The sequence below is a fragment of the Colobus angolensis genome, unplaced genomic scaffold, assembly GCF_000951035.1.
Source record: "Colobus angolensis palliatus isolate OR3802 unplaced genomic scaffold, Cang.pa_1.0 Scaffold132, whole genome shotgun sequence".
Classification (NCBI taxonomy): domain Eukaryota; kingdom Metazoa; phylum Chordata; class Mammalia; order Primates; family Cercopithecidae; genus Colobus; species Colobus angolensis.
In genome coordinates this window covers 4,102,688-4,115,852 of record NW_012114400.1, presented here as the reverse complement: position 1 = coordinate 4,115,852, position 13,165 = coordinate 4,102,688, and positions in this window count along the sequence as shown.

Here is a 13,165-nt window from a genome sequence, read left to right as displayed (position 1 = left end):
ATATTGAAACCCTCAATATAACAATATTATAATGGTCATTATTCAATGTTGCTTTGGCTAAGATATAAATATAAAGATGGATCTTTTTTCCTACTTCATTTATACTCGTTCACTCGTCTGTTCAAAAACATTTCGTGAGTGCTTACACATGCCAAGTATTTCTCTGGGCATACAGACATAAACAAAGCAAATGGTTGCATCATGGAGCTTTTGTTCTAATGGGGGAAACATGTAGTGAAAAAATAGAATTATTTTTGACATCTTTGGAAACAAACTACATATAACTTCTGTTGCTTTATTAGCTAGTATGATGTATGCACATTAAATTCATTATTTCACAATTACTCACAAACTTTGAGATAGCTATTGTTGGGATAAGGCAATATTCAGATGTTGGTTATGAAGGGTTAACTGATCCACAGCATAAGGGCAAAACTGGCACTAAATCCTGGTTTGGCGTACACGACATCTCACACACCTTTCCACTATGCCTTTTGTTACAAGAATTAACTGAATAGGTTTACCTGAAATGTTCTTTTAAAACATGCTATTGTTTGACACGTGTGTAATAAAAAGAAAAACTACCACTCTTTCTTTTCTTTTCTTTCTTTCTTTTTTTTTTTTTTTTTTTGAGATGTAGTCTCGTTCTGTTGCCAGGCTGGAGTGCAGTAACATGATCTCGGCTCACTGCAACCTCCAAGTCCCTGGTTCAAGAGATTTTTCTGCCCCAGCCTCCCGAGTAGCTGGGATTACAGGCATGCACCCCCAAACCCAGCTCAGTTTTGTATTTTTAGTAGAGATGAGGTTTCACCATGTTGGCCAGGATGGCCTCCATCTCCTGATCTCATGATCCGCCTGCCTCGGTCTCCCAAACTGCTGGGACTACAGGCATGATACTCTTTTTTATTATTAAAAACATATTTATTTTAGAAAGATACAGAGACTAACATTTAAAATAAAATTTACATCAATTCCATATCCTAGAGTTAGTTACTAATAATAGTTTGGTATACATCCTTCCAGCTACATAGTTATATTAATGTATTATATAATTATTAGATGTTAATACAGTGTTATAGTCTGATGTTTTACTCACAAATATATACTATGTTTTCATTTTAATAAATATGTGCTCATTCTATCATTTTTGGTAGCAGCATATTATTTCATTTCATTAGAGTCTGTTATTTTCTTGTTAAAATACCAAAACATTTACCTAAAATCAATAGCTATTTACTTATTTAGGAAAACTACTCTTGAAGTAGAATTTATTAATTAGAGGATATGAGTCTTTTTTATATTATTGAACAAATTGTGGCTCTGAAAGTTTGCACCTATTTACATACTTATCTGAAGAGTATAAAACTGCCTGCGAGAGTTCAGAATTATAGTTTTTTTTTCATTTTGATGTAACTGTAATGGTATCTAATTATTAAAATCTTTCATTTATTTATTTCACTCAGCAAATAGCAATTTTGGGTGTCCTTCACTCTAAGTACTGCTGAGTGCTGAGGATACACTGGCAATAAAACAAGATATCACAGTTACTATTGCAATGAGATCAGGGTTCAGAGAGGGTTGTAAAATGAACTATGTGAAAGCAGAATGAGGCCACCTAATTCAGTTATGGGTTGAGGGTAACAGGGAATGATTCTCATAGAAAGTGGAGATATAAAGGCTAAATAGAAGTCACTCATGCCAAGGCAATTTGGGAATGTTGGCTATAGGCTTTACCAGGAGGAGGGAAATGCATGCATGAAATACCTGGTAATGAACCAAAGAAGTTGGTCTGATTGGGTCACAGAACTCTTCTCATAGCATATAGAGTCCTACATAATGTGTCACAGATGTCTTATCATAACACATTTAGTGTTACATAAATGGATTATAGAGTTCTCACCATAGCATACACAATGCTACATAAGGGGTCATGAGCTCTGACCATCACATGAAAAGGGGTCATGAGCTCTGACCATCACATGTAAAGTGCTACATATGGACCTTCTGAGATTGAATTTTGCACTGCTCTCTTCCTTCCTCACTGCACTGGCCTTCTTGACCAGGCTGTGTGAGCTCCTGCATTAAGACCTTTGCCTTTGCTCCTCCCTGGACGTGGGATCTTTTTCTCCTAGTTTTTCTCCATTCATGACTTTGTGCAAATTTTACTTTATCTGAAGTATTCCTAAACGACTCAATCCCCTGCTGTGCTCTATCCACACATCTGGATTTATTTCACATTGCATATTTATTTGATTATTTATATTTGATTATCTCCTACCCAACCCAGAATTCATCTTATCAGAGATTCTGTCTTTGTTTGTCTTCTGTTTTCCCAGGGCAAAGGGCAGCACTGGGCACATAGCAGAACCCCATTACATTTTTGTTGAATGAATGATTAGAGCACAAAGAGTAGGATTGCAGAATGGCTATAAACATAGAAATAATAGAGGAGGCCAGTAAAAAACTCTTTAAATAAAAACAGGATAAAATTCTAGTTTGAACAGCAGTGAAGTGAAGGATGGTTATGGAGAAAAATAACTCATTGTAAAGAATTGGTGACAGAAAGATGTGGTGGGAACGTCAGAGCACAAAGTCATGGGTGAGGCCAGGATTTTTAACCCACTGATAGAAACATTAAGAAATGATGTAATTGTAAGGGAAAATTATTTAATTTTTGAAATAATGTCAGACATACATTAGTTACATAGAACTTTCACACAAATTTTCCAAATGTTGACATTCACTGCATTTGCTTTTTTCTCCTCTCTCTTTCTATACACACACACACACGCACTCACACACATAAACCCCTCTTATTTTCTAAGTGTTCAAGATTCAGTTTTTTATTGTTTTGTGTTTTGGTTTTTTGATTGTTTGTTTTTTTGAGACAGAGTCTCGCTCTGTCACCCAGGCTGGAGTGCAGTGGCGCGATCTCGGCTCACTGCAAGCTCCGCCTCCCGAGTTCACACCATTCTCCTGCCTCAGCCTCCCAAGTAGCTGGGACTACAGGCGCCTACCACCACGCCTGGCTAATTTTTTGTATTTTTAGTAGAGACGGGGTTTCGCTGTGTTAGCCAGGATGGTCTCAATCTCCTGACCTCGTGATGCGCCTGCCTCGGCCTCCCAAAGTGCTGGGATTACAGGTGTCAGCCACCACGCCCGGCCTGAGACTGAGTTTTCTACATGATACCCATGACTTCAAAAATGGCAATGCCAAGACCAAGGATACGCTGTAATAAAACCATATTTGATGTATCAAATTTGTAAAGTAACACTGATACTATTTGATTATATAGTCCACAGTCCCTATCCATATTTTCCAATTGTCCTGACAATAAGCGTTATCACCACCATCACAGCAAAACCTAGTACAGGAACTAATACTGATTATACATTGCATTTATTTTGCACATTTTTAAGTCTCCTTTCGTTTGGAATAATTGCTTTCCTTTGCCTTTCATAATGTTGAATTTTTTGTAGATACCAAACCAGCTAGTTTGTAGAGTGTCTGATGTTACTTCAGGATTAGATTGAGGTTTTAAATTTTGGGCAGAAATAAGAACGATAAAATAAAAAGATAAAGAAGATATTAGTTTGAACATACTATTGGTGAAGTTAACAGTGGCAGTTTTATCTACTGTGAGGTTTCTATGTTTATCTTTATATAATTAGTAAGTATTTCAGAAGGAAAGTCATCAACGAAGTAAACAAAAAAGAAAAAGAGTGTGGGCAACTGTATTAGAGTTCTCCAGAGCAACCTAATCTATCTATCTATCTATCTATCTATCTATCTATCTATCTATCTATCTATCTATCATCTATCTATCTATCTATCTATCTATCTATCTATCTATCTATCTATCATCTATCTATCTATCTATCTATCATCTATCTATCTATCTATCTATCTATCTATCTATCTATCTATCTATCTATCTATCTATCTTCTATCCATCCACACATGTATGTATACATAATTTTATAACGAGGAATTGACTCACACAATTATAGCACCAAGAAGTCCCAAGATCTGCACTTGGCAAGCTAGGGACCCAGGAGTGCTGAATATGTGGTTTCAGTCTGAGTTAAAAGATCTGACTGAGAACCAGAAGAACCAATGGTGTAAGTTCCAGTCCAAAGGCCAGGTAAAATAAGTATTCCAACTCAACTTAGACAGGAGGAGTTTCCTCTTACCTGAGAGAAGGTCAGATTTTTAATTCTAATTAGGCCTTTAATGGATTTTGGGAGGGCCACCACATTAGGGAAGGCAAGCTGCTTTATCAGCTTACCCATTCATTTCATACAGAAACACCCTCATGGACACACCGTGTCCAAATAGTGTAGGATTGACCAAATCTGGGCACTGTGATTACAGAAGCTACATTCCAGGGATTGAGGGGAGACCAAGAAAATGAAGACAGTAGGTGTTTACAAACCAATAAAGTGTTTGGTTTTGTTTGTTTTGTTTTTGAGACAGGATCTTGCTCTGTCACTCAGGCTGGAGTGCAATGGCGCAATCTTGGCTCACTGCAACCTCCGCCTCCCAGACTCAAGCCATTCTCCTGTCTCAGTCTCCAGAGTAGTTAGGACTGAAGGTACATGCCACCATGCCATGCTAAGTTTTGTGGTTCTTTGTGAAGACAGGGTTTTTCTATGTTGCCCAGGCTGGTCTCCAACTCTTGAGCTGAAATGATCCGCCTGTCTCAGTCTCTCAAAGTACTGGGATTCCAGGCCTGAACCACCACACCCAGGTCCCAAGAAAGTTTGTAGTGAGAGGTAGAAGAGAAACAAGCCATTGCCAGAGGAGATGATGAGACGTGGGATCAAGAGAATGTGAGGTTTGTTTATGTTTATCTATTGTTGTTTTTTTCCCCAATAGAAGAAGGTTTATACATGCTTAAATGCTGACAGCTGTGGCAAGTAAAAATGAAAAGAGGTTGAATAGTTCAGATAAATAGTATAACAGATGTAATGAAGATTCTGACAAATGTAAAAGAGGATGTGATTCACATCAATGGGGGAGGATTTGCTTTAAGCAGAAGAGTAAACACACATTTTACATCACCAGAATGGGAAGAGTAAATGTAATACACAAGCAGATTCATTAGTGTACTTGACTCTAGGAAACTGAGAAAATTTCTTTTCAGTGGCTTTGGCTTTGTGAACTGAGATTTAAGGTCATATTAAAAAAAAAAAAAAAAGTTCCCTGTGGCTGTCTAGGATCGCAAGTAGCAGAGCCAGAAACAAATAAAATACCATATGTAAATAATTATGTACTAGAACATAGTTTTTTAAATTTTTTTATTTTTTTGGAGACACAGCCCACTCTGTCACCCACGCTGGAGTGCAGTGGCACCATCTCCGCTCACTGCAATCCCCACCTCCCAGGTTTAAGCAATTCTCCTTCCTCAATCTCCTGAGTAGCTGGGGCTACAGGCATGTGCCACCATGCCTGGCTAATTTTTGTATTTTTTAATAGAGGCAGGGTTTCGTCATATTAACCAGGCTGGGCTTGAACTCCTGACCTGAGGTGATCCACCTGCCTTGGCCTCCCAAAGTGCTGAGATTACAGGCATGAGCCACTGCGCCTGGCAGATTATGTGCAAGAATGTTTAATCAACATTGTTATAATAACCGAAATTCTGGGATCATCGTCAATGCTCGCTCATATTTTAAAAAGCTTAAGTGAACTATATTACAGTTATCTCAAAAAATATAAAACTACTATAATTAAGAGTAAAGTTGATTTGGAGAGACTTCTGTGATGCATTGCTGAGAAAATAAAGCTATACAGGCCAATATAATGTGATCTTCATTTTTTAACTGGCAAACAATGACAAAGAACTACATAGAGGCATGTTTGTGTATGTGTGTGTGTGTGTGTGTGCATGCTATATGTACTATGACACTGGATAAAAAGGTTGTAGAGGAAATGAATACACATGAGACTGTTACCAGTGGTCACTTTGTCGATAGCAGTTAAAGGGGAAAAGCAGAGTTATGAGACAATGGGAGATAAAGGGGAATTATAAAAACTAAAAAGTACTTTAAGGGAAAAATATATGATAATGACCCATCTATGCTAAATTATTCACATTTATACGTATGTTTATAAGAACATCACAAATGTTCAAATTGTGATTATTGCTGTGCACAGTGGCTCATGCCTGTAAAGGAGGCCAAGGTGGGCGGATCATGAGGTCAAGAGATGGAGACCATCCTGGCCAAACTGATGAAATACCATCTGTACTAAAAATACAAAAATTAGCTGGATGGTGGCACACGCTTGTAGTCCCAGCTACTCGGGAGGCAGAGATTGCAGTGAGCCGAAATCCCACCACTGCACTCCAGCCTGGCGACAGAGCGAGACCCTGTCTAAAAATAAAAATAAAAAAAAAGAAAAAAATGGCAATTATTACTGAGTGCTGAGATATTTGTTAAAGTTTTCTTTGTAACATATACTCAATGTTTTATTTTGTATTAGAGAAAATAAATGCTATATGTACTATGACACATATAGTAACACATTTGTTGTAACAAATGATGTCTTTTGAACATAAAAACAGTCTCATTATATTAAAAAAAGTCTATATAATTTTAATATAATGAGAAAAATAATGTATGAACCAATTTCATTGTGGAAATGCAAGTAAATGATTTTTTCTAGTATATGAAGACCACATATTCTTATTACAAAATTTCCCAGACTCCTAGGAATTGCAGTAGTATTTAGTTAATTGATGGGTTTTCCATTTTCTTGAGACAATTATGCAGTCTGCAAAAATGATAATTTTATTTGCTATTTTCTTCTTTGTTTCTGTTTCTCTCCTGTAATAGAACACGCAACACCACTACTACGTGACACGAGGACAGCAGTAATGCTTAGCTTGCCCAACCTTAATAATCATGCTTCAGGAACACATAAGTAAAATGCTTGGCTGTTTGAGGTAAATTTATTTACCATGTTAAGGAAGTAGTTATTCTTAGTGCAGGAAGAGTTAACCAGAATTATTTTTGTATTTTACCCATTATCAGATTTCTTTTTTTACTTTAGTCTACTAACAGATGAAATATACTAATAGGATTTCAAATATGAAGTAATTGCAACATTTATAGGATAAAATACGTTATTTTGAATAATATTTTTAATGTACTGCTGAATTGCTCTTATTTACATTTGTCTTAGGGTTTATGTGTGAGATTGGTTCATTTTCAGCATAATAATAATATCAGTGCTTGTGATTTACTCTATACAAAGGAAAACAAAGAGATTGCATAATACTTTTCTGAATTGCCTGATCGCTTAACTAGAATGGATGTACTGCTTCATCGTTTTGCTCATATAAATGGATTGCTCTGGAGCTGCTGGTAACCTTTGACATTGTTGATTTTTCCTTGACATTTCATTATTTGATACAGATTAATGCTACTGTTTTTATGTTCAAAAGACATCATTTGTTACAACAATAAAGTGAAAGTTATTTTCTGTAAAAAAAAATGTTTCTAAGTCATTTAAGTGTTTCCAACTTCGCACAGAGTTTAAACGAATGAAAATTTCCTGAGATTCACATAATTGAAATGTATAAGCCATAGGGTGAATAAATAAGTCAACGCCCAAATAGCCGTAGTAAAGAGCAAACAGAGCTAGTGAGGCAAAAACACAAAGTTCAGAAAGAGCATACTTACGATTCCTTTCTCTGTTTACTCAAAAGATTTATTTTTGAAAGTTTACTGTATGTAATTCTCAGTTATCAGTATAAGCTAAAAGTGCAAGTATAACATTTCTAAGGTTCTCTACGGAAAATAAAAAGATTTAAAATAATTAGACCAGGAATGGTGGCTCGCACATGTAATGGCAACACTTTGGGAGGCTGAGGTAAGAGGAGTGCTTGAGCCTGGGAGGTTGAGGCTGCAGTGAGCTGTAATCCTGCCATTGTACTTCAGTCTGGGTTACAGAGCAAGACCCTGTTTCCAAAAAAATAAAAATAAATAAATAATAAAAATAAACAATGGCAACAACAACAACAAAAATTCAAAACGACAACCAAACAAAAAAAACCAAAAACCTAAAATAACTTCTAAGAATATAATATTTACTAATATAGTATACAGAAAATTGTACCATAATCTTCATTAAGAATGTGAAATACTAATGCTTTTTTTTTTCAGGTTGAATATCAGCATTGACATAGACTGTGATTGGGACAGTACACTTTAAAAGGTGCATATGATCTATTAAATCTGTGCCACCTAAAGTATCAGTCTCTGCTAATTTGTAATGAAGTTTTCAAATAAAATTGATTTTCTAGTAGGCATTTGCAAATACAGTCAGATCCTTCTATGCAAAGGATTCAGATATGTTAAGCAGACACATAGAAAAGTTAGAGTTAAAATTTTTTTAAATATATGTATTTTTCTGTTGAAATTGCTATTTAGATCATTTGAAATTTAAATACATGGCTGGGCACGGTAGCTCATGCCTGTTACCTCAGGACTTTGGGAGGCTGAGGCAAGTGGATCACTTGAGATCAGGAGTTCAAGACCAGCCTGGTCAACATGATGAAACCCCCTCTCTACTAAAAATACAAGACAGATTAGCCAGGCGTGGTGGTGCATGACTGTAATCCTAGCTATACAGGAGGCCGAGGTGGGAGGATTATTTGAATCGAGGAGGCAGAGGTTTCAGTGAGCCGAGATCATGCCACTGCACACTCCAGCCTGGGTGACAGAGGGAGACTCCATCTCAAAAAAAAAAAAAAAAAAAGAAAAATTAAAAACAAATTTAAATACACTTAAATTATGTTCCATTAGTTTTTCTCTAATACCCAAATGGGAATGGTATAGAGGTCTCCGATAGAAGTTGTCACCTTTTTTTATTTTTTCATTTATTCCCACAGTTGAAACACGAATGTGCTTATGACTCCCAAATATTTATCTCAAATTCTGACTTTTTCCCTGCTTGCTAGACTCACATAATTTGAATGTCTCATAATTGTATCAAATTTAAGAATTACAAAATACAACTTCACCCCATTAATTATCCTAAAATTGTGTATCTCCCAAAAAGTAGCACCAAAAACTTGTAAATTAATTTTTATCTCTTGGTCTTCTTCACTTTCTTATGTAATTGACATATCATAAGGTTACTTTAATTCTGCTTTCTAAATATTTCTCAAATATGTTCACATTTCTCCATCTGCACAACCATTACATTAATCCAAATTACTATCCACTATTATTTGGACGAATAAAATATCACCCTTACTGGCCTTTAAGATTTTGATCTGAACTACCTATGGTCTAGTCCACAAACAAAATTTAGAGCAATCTTTTAAAAGCATCTACAAAATAGCAAAACTAAGTTGTAACATGTTTCTCTCCTCCTTAAAGCTCTTATCCCAATTACCCCAAATGATATCCCAGTTATAGAGATTTGATTATCCCACATTGTACGCTTGTATTAAAATATCACATGTACCCCATAAATAATGTATAATCAAGTATACATAAAAATATAAAAACCTATGGTTAACATCCTAATACACTGTGAATTCCAAACAGAGTTTCATCCTACTTTGTTCTGCAAGATGTAGCATACATTTTTCCACCTTCTTTTTATTCCTTACACTAACTTTCCTGGTGACTGAACTCCATTCACCTATCATTGGCCTTTGCATTGTGTTCTAGCCCAGGTCTTTCCCTCAAGGACTTGACTCAGTCACCCCTCTGAATCTTCTGCTAGCTACTCCTTCCCATCCTTCAAGTGCAGTGTAAACCTCATCTCAAGGAAGTCACCCAGGAGTGCTCTCTCAAAAGCGTAGTCACACCCTGTTATGTTCTGTTTTCTCTGTTACTATAATCACATTTGTTCTTTTCATTTTACTTACCACAATTAGGAATGAGAACTTTATATATTTACTTATTTATCTGTCCTGTATGCTGTTTGTTCAATATAAAGTCCCAGGCCATAAAAACAAAACTAGCTGGGCCACGAAGATGAAAATCTTAGTTTTCAAAATGTAGGATAGATTTATCTTTACATATGTAATCTTTAGTCAGTAATTTTATTAGTGAATGACTTAAAAATTGTAAATATAATTGCAAAAAATTATATGTAATAATTATTAATGTATAAGTAGTTCTCTCAGGAAAAGAATCTTGTTTCAAAAATATTTACTACAGATTTTATAGAACATCAAGCAGAAAATAAAATGAGTCCTGACAATAGAGTAAATTTTTAGTTGCCTAATAGAAAGACAAATTGGTGTTTGAATCATATAAAATACAATCATAAATCTTTCTTTATGACTGAACTTCATCTTATTTAGTGCTTTCCTGTTAGACTACATGGAATATGCCTTTTCTCCTATTCAGAAAAAATTAAAATATTCTCTAGTATTTCTTCTCTACTTTTTCTCATCTGTAAAATGAGATGGTTAAGTAAGATTGGCTAAATAATAAATTACATCTCAAAGCAGAATTGCAAATAAAATGTAACACATTGTAGTTATATTCACTACAAATACCTTGCTTCTTTTTTGCATAGAACAAAGTATTAAATATTCAAGTATTTTTGTAAGGAAAATAATGCATTAAAAAGCCACCAGATCTTAAATGTACAACATCATGAATTTTTACAATGCAAAATTTACAAAGAAGGAAAATTTTTCTTAAATAGCAAATTATTGACAGATAAGAAGGCTCATCATATACACAACCAGTCACTAATTCCCTTCTAAAGATAAACATTACTTTATTTATATATAGTCCTCAATTCAGTTTATCTGTTTTGAAGTTAATGCAATGGAATTACCCAGAATGAGCTCTGCAACTAACTACTTTTTCTTGGTATTATGCTTGTGAGATTTATGTATTTTGTGTATAGCTGTAGTGCTTAAATTTCATTGCTGTATAATATATTTCATAAATTTATTACAAATTACTTATGTACTCTACCCTGATGGATATGTAGTACATTTCCACGTTTTGTCTCTTATGGATAGTTGTGCTATGAACATTCTTATACACCACTTTTTATGTACAGATGTTAGCACTGCTATAGGTTATACATCTAGGGATGAGATTTTTGTGTTAAAGGGTACAAAAATGGTCAACTTTAGAAGATACTGCTATACAGATTTCTGAATCAGATGTATCTGTTTACATTGTGATAATCAGTAAATTAAAATTCCAGTCAATTCATTTGATATTGTAAGTCTGTTAGGCTCATCATTCTGGTGGATATGTAGAAACCATTATGATTTTAATTTGCATTCATGTGTTTCTTGTTTAGCAACAGTTACTAAAAGTTACTAATAACTTTTTATGAGGCTACAGCCATGTGACTTCCATAGACACATTACAAAATGCTTGTTCCTCTTTTATTTTTTCCCCATTTAAGTATCTTTTATTCATGGAGTTGTAGGAGTTCTGTAAATATAGACTCATTTTTTTGGATATGTGTATTGCAAATAACTTCTCCACCTTATGGCTTACCTTTTTTCTCAATGATATCCTTTGAAAAAGAGTGGGCTCCACCACCTTTAACGCTTAATTGAAGTGTAGCATAAATGAAGAAAAAAGGAATATCTTAAAATACAGATCAATATATTTTCACAAAAGAACGCACCCATGTAAATGTCACATAGATTAAAAAAAAAAAAAATTGCCATCACTTTAGAAGCCTTCTTTCTGCTTGTTTCCAGTCACTAGCCCCAGAACCTGCTGACCTGCTGTCCTGACTTCTAACAGGATAGATTAGTTTTGTCTGATTATTTGAGAATATCTTAATTTTAATTAAGCTTAATTTATCAGGATTTTTTAAATACTTTTGTGCTCTACTTAAGAAATCTCTGCCAACTCCCAGGTTATGAAGATCTTATCCTTTAATTTCTTCTATCAGGCCTGTTAATTTTACCTTTATATTAAATCCACAATTTATTGGGAGTTGAGTTTTCTGCATCATGTAGGGTAAGGACCAAGATTTATTTTCTTTTTATATGAATATCTAATTAATTTAGCACTATTTAGTAAGTAGAGCACCCCGTTTCCATTGTGCAATATTCATCTGAAGCATAAATCAAATGACCTTATGAGTGTCCAGTTTCTGGACTCTCCATTCTGTTGAATTAAAACGTTTATTCATTCTTACATCTCAATGTTTTAATTATAGTAGCTTTATATGAAGTCTTGATACCTTTTAGTGTACATTTTCCAGCTTTGTTCTTCCTCAAGACTTTCTTAACTCCTCTTGGCTCTTTTCATTTACACACAAATTTTAAAATAACTTTATTAATTTCCACGAAAATTCTGCTAGAAATGTTTATTAAGTTTTTCATGAAGTCATGGATCCCTTTGGGGAGAATTGACATATTGCTATTGTGTTGGTAAAGGTTCTCAGAGAAACAGAGCTGATTGGTTATACGGAGAAATAGCTGTCTGTCTGTCTGTCCTCGGGGAGAAAAAGGGGAAGAATGAGAAGAATTTTAAGGAATTGACTTATGTGATAGCAGAGTCTGGTAAGTCAAAAATTTGAAAGGAAGGCTGGCAGGCTGGAGACCTAGGGAAAAGTTGATGCTGCAGCTTGATTCTCAGGACAATCCGCTAATAAAATGCATTTTTCTCTGGACAGACAGTTTTTCTCTCTTAAGACCTTCAACTGGTTGAATGAGGCTCATTTACATTATAGAGGGTAATGTACTTTACTGTACTTTACTCAGAGTCTACTGATTTTAATGTCAATCTCACCTATAAAAATACCTTCATAGCAACATGGATACCACTCTTTGGCCAAATATGGGTGTACCATGACCTGACCAAGTTAATACATAAAATTAATTATCCTAAGTCCATCCATTGTCAACTTGGCACATCTCCTAAACCATACTTGATCTCTAAATAGAGACAATACCAAGATCATAGTTCCATCTAACATGCTACAGCTATCCTGCATGTAACTGAAAGCGCATTAACCCTTTCTCTAGAAGTGGATACAAAGTCCATGAATGGCATCCACTCTTCTCTGTAATATCCTTTAACTTAGTTACTATGATGTGACATTAACAATACTTAAATAATATGGTAAGGGGATGAAAGAGGGAAGAAAGCAAAGATGTTTACTTAATATGCACACATATATACATACAAAACAAATATATTCATAACA